Source organism: Leptonotus elevatus, chromosome 15 (genome assembly GCF_054856555.1).
Source record: "Leptonotus elevatus isolate MCC_2025b chromosome 15, RoL_Lele_1.0, whole genome shotgun sequence".
NCBI lineage: Eukaryota > Metazoa > Chordata > Actinopteri > Syngnathiformes > Syngnathidae > Leptonotus > Leptonotus elevatus.
In genome coordinates, this window is record NC_141253.1 from 2,594,242 (window position 1) to 2,608,706 (window position 14,465).

Consider the following 14,465-nt stretch of genomic DNA (forward strand, 5'->3'; position numbering starts at 1 on the left):
GAATAATTCGCTCCCAATGCGAGAAAGTCTATTTTGAGAGAAGACACGGGTGGAGGAGGAGGCGAAGCTGAGATTCCTCACCCAGTTATTGAATAATTTACACAGGCTGCCAGTGTACTCATTAGGACTCTACTGTAGCGAGTGGAGTCAGGGTGAGGAAAATAAGTGGTGGGGAGGCTGTCAAATGGCGAGGGATGAGGCGAAGAAGATGAGGCTTGGAAGTGGGGGTGCGCCGCTGAGCGTCACGGGGCGGGTGGGGGGCGTTTGGGGGGGGGTTGTGTTGAATACAAGGGAAGAAAAAGTATCATGGGAAAAGGAGGAGGGGAAAAAATAGTTTCTGTCGGTTGTGATTAAAAGATTTATGGACGCTCAAGTATGCGTGTGTGTTGGGTTGCCACTCTTCCCTTTGTCTCCTTTGAACTGGGTCGTGTCAGCGGGCCGAGGGAGCCGGCTAAAGCCTCCATTGATCGCTCATATGAGGTGCGGCTCGCTCTTTGAAATACCCCCACAGTGACTGTGAGGAAGGGGTGTTGGGGGGGGGGGGACTCTGGATGGATGTTTTAAACATTGGCCAACAAAGCCGGCTTTTGCGCATAAGGCCGGGTACATACCGTACACAAAGCCAATCAGTCTGTTTATGTCCCGTTTTGTCCCTTCCCGACCAAGGTTGTTAAACGCTCAAGTTGCTTAGGTCTTATAAGATTGTAACCATACAAGCCAGATTGATAATTGTGATTCACTCAAAGGAGTTCTTCACAATATCAATCTGGGACTTCACTCGGCAGATCCGTTCGTGAAAGGAGGAACTTGTTTTACAATACTTCGAGCTGATTGGACGACACGGCATCTTTGCAATCTTTTTTTGACCAATCAAGGCAACGGATGAAAATCATCTTTGGGGGTGGGGGGGGATGGGGGTTCACGAGTAGGAGGGGGATTGCGGGTTGCTAGAACATCTTTACCAGATAAAAATGTTTGTTTGTTGATACCTAACATTGACGAATATAACCCAAAGCTAACATGTACAGATTAAACAAAATGGGTCCATGGACTGACCCTTGAGGGACGCCACATAGTAGTAGTAGTAGATCAATCCCTGTTTCTTTTTTTCAAGATGGGGAAAAGCCGGCTTAGATGGCCGGTGTGAAAGGGGTTGCTTGCACGGTGCACGCACACAAAACGCATCAAGTGTGATCCTTAAGAGGATTTTGAAGAAGAAAAAAAATACGCTAGAATGGCTTTCGTGCTGCGCCGATATCATCCCTGCGTCCTCAAATTCAGCGAGCAAGCCTGGACTGTGACAAACGCCAGCCGCGTATCCCTCCTCCTCCTCCTCCTCCTCCTCCGCTACGGTGAATATTTCATGAGCGGCGCACGGCAGATGTTTCTCGTAAAGCGCATCAATATTTACTTTTGGTCGCCGCACTTCATGTTTTAGTATTCAGGTGGCAGTGGGAGATTGGCGGCGGGCGGCTTAACCGCGACTATGCTGCTCTATTCTGTTTGGAGGAGGGGGAAGATGCGTCGTGGATGAGAACCAGCTGGCTGATACCTTGCAGTAGTTTGTGTGTATTTTTTAACATTGATATATCTCTTACTTTCTATTTAGTAAACAATCTGGGGGGGGGGGGGGGGGCAAAAAGTAACAACATTAGGTGCGTACAGCCACGGCTTGGCGCTACCCTAGTTAGCTTAGCTAGCTAATCTGGCGAACGAACTGGCGAATCTAAACGAACAATTATAATATTTTGCAAGTGTCCCAATATAACTCTTCTTTTTTATATAACAATAAAAAAACAATAAAAAAGAAAACTTGAGCATAAGGCCCCAAGCTGCATAATTTTTTAAGATTAAAAAACTAAAAATTTGAATCCATTCCGATCGAGTGAGAGCCTTATTAAAATGGTAAAACACAGCACAATAATAATACAAATGATTGTTTATGTTTAGTGATCTTGTCTTGGACATGGTTGGATTGTGCAGGTGTATCTAAAATTGTGGTACGAGAGCACGAGGCATGCACTATTTCTGCATGCTGTCACATATGTTGTGGTCGCCACACTTGTTGTTTTGGATTAATACAGTATTTGGTCAAGGGATTGTGCGTGCGTGTGTGTGTGTGGGGGGGGGGGGGTGAATCCAAACATAATCTGGATTAGCCTCGCCGCCTCTTTTGGCCGCCGCCAATTCCCTGGAGAGTGGAAAAAAGGGAAACTAAAAAGCCTCATGGCTGTGAATTATTTTTTTCCTAACGCCAATGACAAATGGAAATGGCGCGAGGGCCTCCTCCCCGATGAGCCTCCATTAGTGATCACTTAAGGGGCTGCGGTCCATTATGAAGATGTTGGCAAGGGGAGGGCGAGGCGGGAAGATGGGGAGGATGCTCTCTCTGGACTAGCAAATGGTGCGGATTAGCTCCACTCACCATTTGTGTGTGGAGGTAATGTTTACTTATTTACCTTTCATAAAGTTTTGTCTTGTTTTGAAAGCGTGTGCAATGTGTTTTGCAGTGTCCTCTGCTTGAAAGTGACTCTGGATCTTCCACAACCCATCTGATTGGGTCATGCCATGTCAAACTCTAGCATTGTTTATTATCACGTTATCGTTGCTTTTTAATGAAATTTTCTTTGATGCCAGAAAATTAAACGCGTTTCATTGAGCGGTCTGAGCTGTTCCTACCAGGAGGGATTAGGCGCAATCCCCCAGCAGCAAACAAGCAAATGTCAGGATGCAACACGTGGGGAGGAAATATTGAGCGGGGATCAGTTTGATTGCCTTTGACAAGAAAAAGCAGCCCCGCGTGGACCTCCCGTTGACCACCGGGGTTTTCAGCACATCGATTTACATGACGGACTGGCTCTCAGCCTTAATCACAGCTAACCTTTCACGCAGGCAGATAAACTGAAAGGCCTCATAGAACATGCTATCTCCCATCACAAGTAAAAAGTCCAGAGCTGCTAACACCTTGATGCTAACTAGCTGCTAACGGAAGAATGGAGAAATTAGAGAGGAAAGGGTGTAGCCAAGACCCAAACATACTATATGCTATGGCGCTAGCAAACAAGGTGGCCAATGTGTCGGCAATGTATTTTCATTCATTTTTGTTATATTTGCATGTTTGTAAAATTGCTTCTAATATATATGCACAGTATATGCATTTTTCATTGAATATTTTTTTCTAAAAGGTTTTTGTATTTTCCATCTTATATTTTCTATAATCTTCTAAATAAATAAATTTGAAATGTAATAAAGTTTTTTTCCCCCAAGAGGATTTCCTATATTTTTGTTATACTTTTTTAAAAAATTATACAAAACATCAGATTTGGTTTTGAAATGTTCCTATAGTAATTTCCATTCCTTAATTTGTATATACTTTTTAATATTTTTCTTTCTTTTTTTCTCTAAGTGTTTATTTTTTAACTAATACGCTATATTGTTTTTTTCTTTTATTTTTGTTGTAGTGTTTGTTAAGATAAAAACTGCATGTTCCAAATAGTTTACTATATATTTTTAGCTAAATATTTAGTTTTTAAAAAGTTGTGTAATATGTTTGCATTTTCATATACTTGTTTTTGGCATCTAATATTTGTGTATATTTTTGTGAAAATAGTTTTATATTCTCCAAAGTGGCGTCATCTTACCGCTTTGCTGTACACTAAGTGTTTTGAATTTGCGAATGCACTGTGCGAACGTACATTCGCATAGGAATAATACAGCGACGTAAAAAGGCTTCGTAGCGAAACAATTAAAATAAATAGAAAAGGCCAAACTGTTTCAACTTTCATTTCTGCCTGGGGTAGGCAGTGCCGACCTTGCCTATCCTGACCGCACGTCACTGCCTTCTAGTATTTTTGTTTTGTCTGAAGTTTTAATTTTTTATACCTGATAATTTTGTAATACGTTTTTGCCAAATCGTCTTGTATTTGTTTAATGTTTGTGTTCTTTCATCTAATATTTGAGTGTTTTCCTATTTTCATCCAATATTGTTTTTTGTTGTAGATGAACAACATGTTACATGAAAATGACACATTTGTATTTTTCATGTATTATTTTTATTATATCCTAATAGTTTTAATAATGCAAAAATATTTTTGTAATAATTTTTAATTCCTATTTTCAATTTTTTTTCCAATATTTGCATTTTCCTTAATAAGTCGCATAACCACTGCATGTTAACTTAAATTAAAAAAAAAATCATCCTGAGCAATAAAGTTGAATCAATAAAATTGATGGATCCTTTGGATCCTCCCAAAAAGTCAACTTTGCATGTGTGCGTGTGCAGGACCCTCACGCGAGCTGGAATAAGATCGGGGATTTCAGAGGGTGCCCCTCTCTCCGGGCCCCAAAGTGGCACTAATTGGCACCAAGTCTGACAGCCATCCAGCCATCCAGTCAAACTCTTAATGACATGCCTTACAAACCCAGTGGAGGCTCGGGTAAAAATACATTTTTCGTCTTCCTATTCAGTCCAGAGTTACTTGAGCATTTGACAAAGAATTTCAACACATATGGTACAGAGAGCGCAAGAGACACCGATAAAACAAAAATATTGTACAGTGTACCGATCCCTCTGTGTTTACAGCAGACATCTTGCAGTATACATCGATAATCATGAATTAACCTACAGCCGTCACTCTCTGTTGGCGTAAAACGCAGGATTAAAGAGGATTTAATATTAAATGTTTTTACTCTTCTTTTTTCAAATTTACAGTGTCAAATATAAGTGTGCCACCATCTAGGGCCGACACTGGAATTACACCCAAAATTAAAAGGAGGCAGAACAAAACAAAACAAAAATCTGTGAAATCACTCAAAGAAACTGCAGTAATGGTAGTATTTTCTTGCAGAGGATGAAGAATATATGCCTATGATTAACCATTGCTAGTTTTGTTAACCAATAATTGTAATAACTTACAACTGGGTGCCCATTTCGGCCAGGACTGAAAGAACAGATCTTGTATCTCAATGGGACAATTCCTGGATAAATAGCTCAAATAAAATTATACCATTAAGAACAGATTAATTTATTAAAAAATAAAGAAATGCACAGATTATTGTCAATTTGACACATTAACACATATAGGTCACATCTGGCAAGACATACAGAAAATAGGATCGCTAAATTTCTTTAAAATGTTTCCATCTTTTTATGCAAAATGTCAATGTATTTTTTTTAATATTGCATAATTGTACACATTTTTAGAAATACTGTACTGCAACTTAAATGGAAATACCTATGCAACAAATTTTTGGGGGAATGAAAGGTCAAAAATATTAGTACAGTACAAAAAATTTTTTTTAAGTACAATTAAATTTTCAATAGATGATTGTATATTTTTCTTAAATAATTATTTATAACAATATTTTGTCTTTTTTCTCAATAAATATTTAATGATCATGTAAATGTTGATTGACGGTACCTTGAGCGGTCACATTGGTCGGATGCACGCTCACACACGCGCGCGTGTGTGCGTATGCGTCCTTGTATGAGGAGATGCTGGCTGAGGGGAGTCCATGTTTGTGCCATCTGCATCCAGCAACTGTTTGATCCTCCTTCAAGGTTCCCCTTAGCCTGCGCCGAGACGAGAGCCGAGGCCTCCCTCCCGCTCTCGTCTCTTCGTCTTTGCGGCCTGCGAGAGCCACATGGCAGCCAATTAATAGGGGGCAGCAATTTAATGTTGTATATTGCGGGTGGGCAAAGTATGGTCCAGGGGCCACATATGGTATCCACACTTGGAACCCGAAAGAAATGGAGACTGAGGCGCATAATTCTAGAAATAGTGTGCCACACGAGGCTGGCCTGCCTCTGGACATACAAAAATACATATATTTTATCTGAGAAGAGACTACGGGCATGGAAAAAAAAAAGAGTTAATGTTGCATCGTCATATTGAAACACGCAACTGACAAAAGAATAGAGACTAGCTGATCTAAAAGTGAGTCCGGTTCGCTACTGTGTCAAAAAGGAAACATCCAGTTAATCTTTCAAATTGTAGTTCAAAGCGTGTGACAAAAATGGGAAACAAAATATCCAACTAAAATGCAAGAATGCCAACAGGAGGGATAAAAATCGACTTAAGCTCGGATAGCTCCGTGTCGTGTCCGTATGGAGCTGCCAATCCATGTTTTTTTTCTTTCTCCAACCAAGCACCAGCTGGCCAACGAGTGACTCACTGGGCTCGCTGTCGCCAAGCGCCACCTTTTTGTTGTGGGCCTTTTCAATCGAGATACTAAGCTAACATAGCATACAGATCACACAGCAAAAACAACCATTTAAAATTGTTTAGAAGTATTGCAGGTCGATCCAAACAAACAAGGAGCATTTCGCTAGCCTCGTTAGCTTTGTAGGCTAAGATAGGTAGCCTAAGGGATGATTAACTAAGCTACATATTTTTCAGCTAACAAGCATACCATGTAAAGAGGAAAGGATGCGCAGTATGTGTTAGCAAGTCACTCAAAACAAATTAAGACGCTAAGATAGCATAGCATACAAATTGTAGCGCAAATAGTTACCATTGGTTACATCATTGGAACGCGACGCTAGCCAGGTTAACGTCACCTCTTCGCGATTTTTTGTGTGTGTACTTACATTTTGTTTTTAACCAATTAGCATTAGTCGTGGTTTTAAACAGTATTACCATGAACCCGAGCTCATTTTCAGAATAGAATGAGAAAAAAACAGCACGTAATCGATGGCTAAGATTGATTTAAATTGATGCCTTTATTCTGAGCGAGAGCCATTTGTGTGCATTTAACAGTCCACTCTTCATTTACCAGCTGTGTAGTCGGGCCGGGGGGGCTGGCCGGTATTACTGCAGCTTCTGTTAGAGATCAGGGTGGTTGGGGGTGGGGTGGTTGGGGGCATGCTGTATAATATCAGCCAGGATATAAATATCAGAGCACGTCGTGAGGCTGCCCGACTTTTTTTTCTTTTTTCTTGGCCCAGGATCACACAGGAGACAATCAAGGCAGCGGACTGCATTGTGGGTGGGCAATACGACAATTCACCATGACATCACAATAATAATGTACCGTGGATATTAAAAGTCTACACACCCCAGTTCAAATGCCAAGCTTTGATGCTATACAAATCAAGATTACTCATATGAAATTGTTCTCAATTTAAAAAAAATATTATCTGCGAGAGGAATTAAAAATAAACAAGTGAGATAATGTGGTTCCATAAGTGTGCACACCCTCTTGTAAATGGAGATGTGGCTGTTTTTAACGTTAACCAGTCATATTCAAACACTGTGAATGGGAGTCAACACAATCCTGTCACCATTTAAAGTGCCACTGATTAATCCCAAATAAAGTTCAGCTGTTCTAGTAGGCTTTTTGCTATGGTGTTGACCATTGCATTAACATCAACAATGCTTTTACGGTGTGATTAACTACTAAAATGAAACTCCTCTGAGAAAATGATCTGTTTGTGTTTTTGTACGCCCCGGTGGAGCAGCTGTCCGCTTCGGAGTTCCTGAAATAATCGATATTCAATCTGGCGCTCTGACCAAGACTCGGAGCGTGAGACGTGGAACTCTCCGCGATTACAATGCCAGATTTTGACATTTAATGCTTGTTTTTAGTGTGAAGCTTGGAATTCAACGAGGATTTTAAAGGAGATATTATGAAGGGCAACACGTGGACTCACAGTTCTGAGGGGCAACATGCGAACACACAGGTTAATTGTAACTTCTGCCATCTAGTGGAAGTAATTATTGTACTTGTCATGGCATGGATAGATGAACAGACAAATTATTTGTAAGAATCTTTTCAGATCAATTAAGCGACGATGGCTGAGTGATTGGGAATCACTGTTCTCGTTAACCCGCATGACTGGAAACAACGGTGTAAAAAAAAAATTCAGACAACTTCCTCCGCCTTGTCTGGAATAAAAGGTTCTCCTGGGATTTGTTCTTGTCTTAAAAGGTCATTGTCCTTCATCAAAGCGACCTGAAGGTGATACATCACTAAGACTTCCAGTCGGTCCGATTCAGATTTGCAAAAGGTCAGGCTCAGCCCCGCCGGGAACATCACCTCGTTGGAAAAGTCTAATACCCGACATCGGAGAAAGTGCCCCGTGTGGTCGCGTAAAGTTGTTCACTGGTCACCGAAACATTTCAATCTTTTTTTCTTTTTGCTACGATGAAAAGCTTTAGGTGAATACAAATGTCACAACCAGGAACATGCAGCTAGCCTCTTTAGGTGCAATCGTAATTAGGCCACGCGTTAATGTTAGCATTTTGGTTGAGGAGCTAACAATAGCCTTTAGGGATTTGAATGGCCATGTCACAACTGCTAAAAGTATTAAGTGTCAGCGATACTTGGGTTTTACTTTTAATAAATTATTAAGCAAAAGGAAAAATTCTAAAACACATTTGATGTGTAGTATTGGTACCGGGATGAAGCAGAAGTGGCAAATCCAGGTCCAGAAAGTAAAAACCTGACACAGTTTGGCTTTTGCCCCAGGTGCTAGCTAGCTCCCTAGCTAGCTCCCATGGTGCTCCTGCTATGGAGCTATCTAGCTAGCTAGCTAGCATCAGGGGCTAAAGCCAAACTGTAGCAGGGTGTATACTTTCTGGACTTGGATTTGCCACATCTGGGGATTAGTGATACCGACACTGTAATGGTATTTTATATCGATACCTTGCATTGAACTAATTATTAAGCGAAAGGAAACATCCCATAAACACTTAAAAGCCATGAAAAACCATTCCGATTCAGCAATGATTGATACTGATATTGATATCTGTGAGACTGGCCCTGTATTTTCAAGAATCTTGTCGTACCACCGCCACTTGCAATGTACCTGAGAGTTCAGGTTAAGTAGCGGCGTTAAAACCCATAAATCTGTATACTGGATTCTCAAGTCGAGAGACACTGCGAGGAACATGACCGCCATCAATCTCTCACTCAGGAGATGAATGCGTGTCGTTTAAGATTCCTTTCTTCTCATTTGTCCAGAAAAAAAAGCGCTGATCTGTCAAAACACGTTGGCGCAGTAACAGGCTGTAAATCTATTGTATCATATTTCTCTTTTTGTGTGGAGTTCAGCAGAGAGAAAAAAAGATGATAAATGTGTCACTGTCACTGCACAACTTCTGACTGAAGATCCTTCACGGACGTTAGAGGACAAGACTTGCCCTACGTCTGGCTGCCGGACGTCACCTGGGACTGATTTATTAATCTGGGAACCGAATGAAATCACATTTCATTTGAATAAGAGATTACGATTTTGCAGTGGAAGTTATGATAATATTATGCGCTATCACGCCCCCACACATGAACCGTGAGCTACAGTGTCCTCATGTAAATGGAGACGTGTCCGACGGAGAAGGCATTGCGAGCCTTGTCATTAAGCTCATCGTTGGCTCATTGTTATTATCCTGACCGTGTCTGGTAATTACTTCAGCAGTGCTCCCTCACTCTCTATGAAGATCAGGATCCTCATGAGCTTTGCAGCCCTAAAGCATTCGAGTATACATGGTTAAAATTTGGTAGCAATCGGACAAAATCTTCAGGTAGAGTTTGTCTTTGAAGGATCAACAGGAAATGTCAAAAAAATAAAATAAAAACAACTCTAAAAGTCACTTCAAACCAAAATGTCTTTTCGGACCTGGCTTCTTCAGACTTTTTTGTAGGTCTTAATATGTCTATTGTGAAACTGGCTTCAGGGCTGAGGACAAGTTTGTATTTGCAGGATCCTTGGAAATGCTGGAAATAGCCCTAAAACAGTTGCATCAAACCAAAATAGCAGACTTTCTGTGTCTTGCTCAGCATTGCTTCTTAAGACTTTTTGTGGGTCTACTCATGATAGACATGCCAACCAAATATCACGCTTTAAGTGAAACTGGTTTCAGGGCTGAAGAGAAGTTTGTCTTTGAAGGACTATTAAATTGCCAACATGACCCTAAAATGGTTACTTCCAACCAAAATGGCAGACTACCTGTGTTTTTTTGCTTCTTGAATATTTTGTGTACCTAAGATCAACTGTCTTCAGGGACACTTATTTTTATTTTATGGCGAGTCATGAAACTTTGCTGCCAACGCTCCAGAATTTAAGAGTCACCCATCTGTCTAGTAGTTAGTATGTGCGATGCAAATTTGTGCACAGGTTAGCTTGAGAACCGACACCCTAGCTGGAGACCACCGCCGCGGATTTAATTATCCGCGCAACCTAAATCAGAAATTGTCCGCTAGCTCAGCACATTCATGATGTTTTGCTCCTGCAGGACCAACGAATGAAGATGCCTTGCGTGCAATCCAAAACCACAGAAGAAGAAGTGTGCATGTCTAAAAATTGTCTCATGAATAATTAATGAGTTGGGGGGCAAAGTGACCCAGATGTGGAGGAAGCTCATTGTCCCTAAGTGCATCAAAATGGATCTCCAAGAGCTAACCAAGACCACGCGGACGCACACGCTAAGGTGCGCTACCCTTGTGTCTAAATGTCCATTACCGCTGGGAGCTCATTAGCCGCGGGGCGAAGTACATGAGTTAGCCTGTAATAATGGGAATTAGCTATTAGCTTGTGGCTACGCGTGCAAATACACCACTAAAAGCCCCCCAACCACCACTCTGCCCAACCTAGCTTTGGCTTCATTAGCATCTTTATTCGAGCTAACCTGTGCAAGCTAGCATGCTGGGGAGCATTTGATTAGAAAAAGTACCCGAAATAATAATATAACTAAAACCAGAAATAGTATTAGAATAGCATAAAAAAGTGCACAAAAAACTGTACTACACATTTTTAGTGCCAGTGGAAAAGCACCGACAAGGTACCATGCCAGGTGCTTTTTCTTTGTAGTAGCTAGCTGCTCTTGTCAGCGACTAGCGGCTTGGAGTTTGTCTGATGCCAAATACTTTTCTTTTGGTCAGTTTGAGGTGTGTTGAGACCAACATGTCATGCAACATGCCACATACGTGTGTTTGGTGACGTGGGATAAAGAAGTCGATAAGCAAACACGGGAGAGGCTTTAGCGATTGGTGGTTAGCGTGCGTGCGTTTAGGCACACACACACACTGTGGCGGGCCCATATGGAGCGTGGCGGCCATCTGTCCTCCTCTGGCTCTCCTTCCTTCTGCTCAAGTCAAGCTGCTCGGAAAAATGTCTGCTAGATGGGGGGGGGGGGGCTTTGCCACTAGACATACATATATGTTACATATATTGTTGTTATATTGCGTATATATATGTTACCGTGTACGTTAGTATGTTAACCTGCATGTACTTTACAATAACGTACAAACATGCATTTTAACTTACGGTTCATGTGAATAAACTCTGTAGCTAACCTTATTCATCATTTTATTTGCTTTTTTCTATAATTTAATAATTGGTTGTATATTTGTTTTATACGCTGTACACGTCCTTTCTCATTTAGGAAGTCCTTTACTTTATAAAGAAAAGGCACTGATTTGCATGTATGTTGGTATGTTAATACATTAACATACACCAATGTAAGAGGCGTCGTGACTAGCGCTCACCTGCCGTAAAAGGTGCAATGCTATCTTCTGACATGTCGACACGTCCAAAAATACGACCACTTGCACGCTCCTGTGCATTTGCACTTGGCGATGAGTGTGAGAAAGGAACAAAAAGAAAAAAGAAAAGAAATGATGTGTCGCGTTATTTCGGAGCTTGGTCGCCTCCCTTCACACGTGCAAATGACAATCTGGGATAAAAACCCACAAGAATAACAACATGGATGACGACATCATCGTCATCTGATCGTCATCACTTTTGGAAAGTGGACAGACAGGCACATTTTTGGGGATTGTATTATAATATTATTTGTAATTGTCAAATGATTTTACTATAATGTTTAAGTGTACCAACATACACATAACTCCGTAATTTATTACTTAGTTAATTTGATAAGTAATTAAATGACCAGTTATTGAATTAAATCAAGTACTTTACAAAATGTTACAAACATTTTTATATTTCTAAAATTCAGACTTTTTTCCCCCTTTAAATAATTTACTTTTGAAGAAAAAAAAGACGAATAATTTCTCTTTTTTAAAATAGACATTCTTGTTACTTTTCGAGAAAAAAAAAATATTTTTTAAAAATCAGCTTTATTTTCATGTACACTTTCTGTATATTCTGTAAATATATTAACGTAAAAAATATGCAAACTCATTTTAAAAAAGAAAAAAGAACTTCCCTTATTCTTGTAACATTGCAAATGTTTTCCCTTTTTTTGCTTGTAAAATGTTTATCTTGCTTGCTAAATAAATAAATAAATAAATAAATAAAAAAATATATATATATATATAAAAATACCTGCGATTGGCTGGCAACCAGTTCAGGGTGTACCCCGCCTACTGCCCGAAGCCAGCTGGAATAGGCTCCAGCAACCCCCGCGACCCTTGTGAGGACAAGCGGTACAGAAAATGGATGGATGGATGGATATATATATATATATATATATATAAATAAATATATAAAATCATATAATATTGTGACTTTTGGAAAAAAAAAAATTGTTAAGATTCCAACTTGAACCAACCTGAAAGTGGAGTCATCACATGTTTTTGACACGTGGCATGAAAAAACAAAACCAATGTTATGTGGAAGCGAGCGCACGTGTGAGTGAGGAAGCAAGCAAGCTGGCAGGCAGGCAGGCAGGCGGCGCTCCATTAAGTAACGCCTCAAGGTAACGCTTGCTCCCTCTGTAAAAATCGTACCATTCTGGGAGGTCGGAGGTATTTTGGGAACGCGCTCCCTCGAGCTCCTCTCGGCTCACGACAACGATGTTAACACACACACAGTTGGGTTTACATGTCTGGTGGGGACATCTCATTGACATAATGCATTTCCTAGACCCTCACCCTAAACGCGATCATCAAAAATGATTGCCTACCCCCATTCCTTATCCGAACCTCAAACAAAACCCAATTCAAACCTAAACTCTAAAACCAAGTTTTGACTCTCAAAACGAGGTTTGGACGCATGGGGACCACCAAAATGTCCCCACAAGGACACACGGTCCCCATAATGATAGTAAAAACTTCCATGATGTGATATAAACCCGCGCGCTTGCACTTCTCAATTTCATCCTAACAGTAGAAAGAGTTTGGAAAACGTTCTAAGAAAAAACTTTAAAGAGGGATGTGAAGACTTTTTTTTTATCCACTGTAGCTCTCTGGTGGGTTTTTATTAAAGACTTTGTGAAACAGTTTTTTATTGCTTCTGCAAAAAGAGGAATAGCGACCTTTTGGCGCCGTCGACATCGATACAAAATCTATTTTCTTCAACATATTTTCTTCGTTCACGGGCGCCGGCGTGCAGCGTGAGAAAGCGATTAAGATGGATGTTGGTGGCGCGCGCGAGATGGCGAATTAGCGCCTCCCCAATAATGAAAAAATAAATCTAGGTCACGATCCCGCCTGCCTTCTTTTTTCTTCTCCAGGAGAGACTTCACAGAGATGTTTTATTCTTTATTTTTGCCACTTCCTCTCTTGTTGCTGCTGGAGGTGTGAAAATGGGACAACTACGAAGAGATAATGAGCTTTGTGTGTGTGTGTGCGTATGTAAACCTCATCTATGAAAATACTCGTAATAACCAAATGTACGGCTTATACCCAATTGAAAACAAAGCTCATTTAAGGAAAAGAAAAAAATATATATTTTTAATTTTTTTTTTTTTAATCTGTGAAAAATATAGACTGTGATAACGTGATGTCTCAGTGCTAGCTGCTAGCTACCTAGCACATGGGTAAACATGCTTCCGAACGTAAATTATTATGGTTTTGTTATTGATAAAAAATATATTTTTTAATTTATTCATAAAAAAAAAAAAATCCCTTTCATTTTTTGGGGCAGTTTTAATCTTAAAATGCTTTCCTCTAAAAAAAAAAAAATTATAAAAAAAGTTCAATTTTCATTTACTGAAAAATAATAAAATAAAGAAAAAGACGTAAAAAGCTAAGGGGTTTTCTCAGGAGATGAAAAAAAACAAAATTTTGCGTTTTATTGCTTTTTAAGAAAATATATTTTTGTTCTGGAATTTTTTTTTTTTTTAATTCTTTAAAAATCCATCTTTTTTTCTGTAAAATATGAAAAAATGGCTACTTTTTGGCTTCTCTCTCTAAAAACTGTCGTCACTATTGTTAGCGCCGTGAAACCTTGAAGCTTTTTTGCGTATGCATGATTGGGGGTTTTTTTTTGCGTTATTGCTGTCGTTCTCTTAAAAGTTTTAGAGAGTTTGCTTCTTGGCAGCGTCATGATCTTTGTTATGCTCGTCCAGCCCCGTTCTATTTTTAGCTTTTGGCGCCATGGCGGTTGGCCGTTAACTTCACTCGTACTCACTCAGATGCCAACAACCTGAAACCTTTTTGTTTTTTTGGTTTTGAATCACGCTGCTATTAACGCTTTAAGACCACATTTGCAGTAGCACTCATGGAAAAGTGCTTTAATTGCGTTTGAAGATAAACAGTTAGGATATGGTAATAAAAAAAAA

At 40.0% G+C, this 14,465-nt stretch overlaps 1 long non-coding RNA gene across 1 annotated transcript in view; it reads right to left on the reverse strand.

Moving 5' to 3' along the window:
• Window positions 1–14,465, reverse strand: part of LOC147161535 (uncharacterized) — a 38,357-nt gene that overhangs the window by 17,499 nt on the left and 6,393 nt on the right. Inside the window, exon 2 of the long non-coding RNA XR_015097241.1 lies at window positions 5,421–5,630. This is a non-coding gene — a long non-coding RNA (uncharacterized LOC147161535). The remainder of the gene's footprint in view (window positions 1–5,420; window positions 5,631–14,465) is intronic.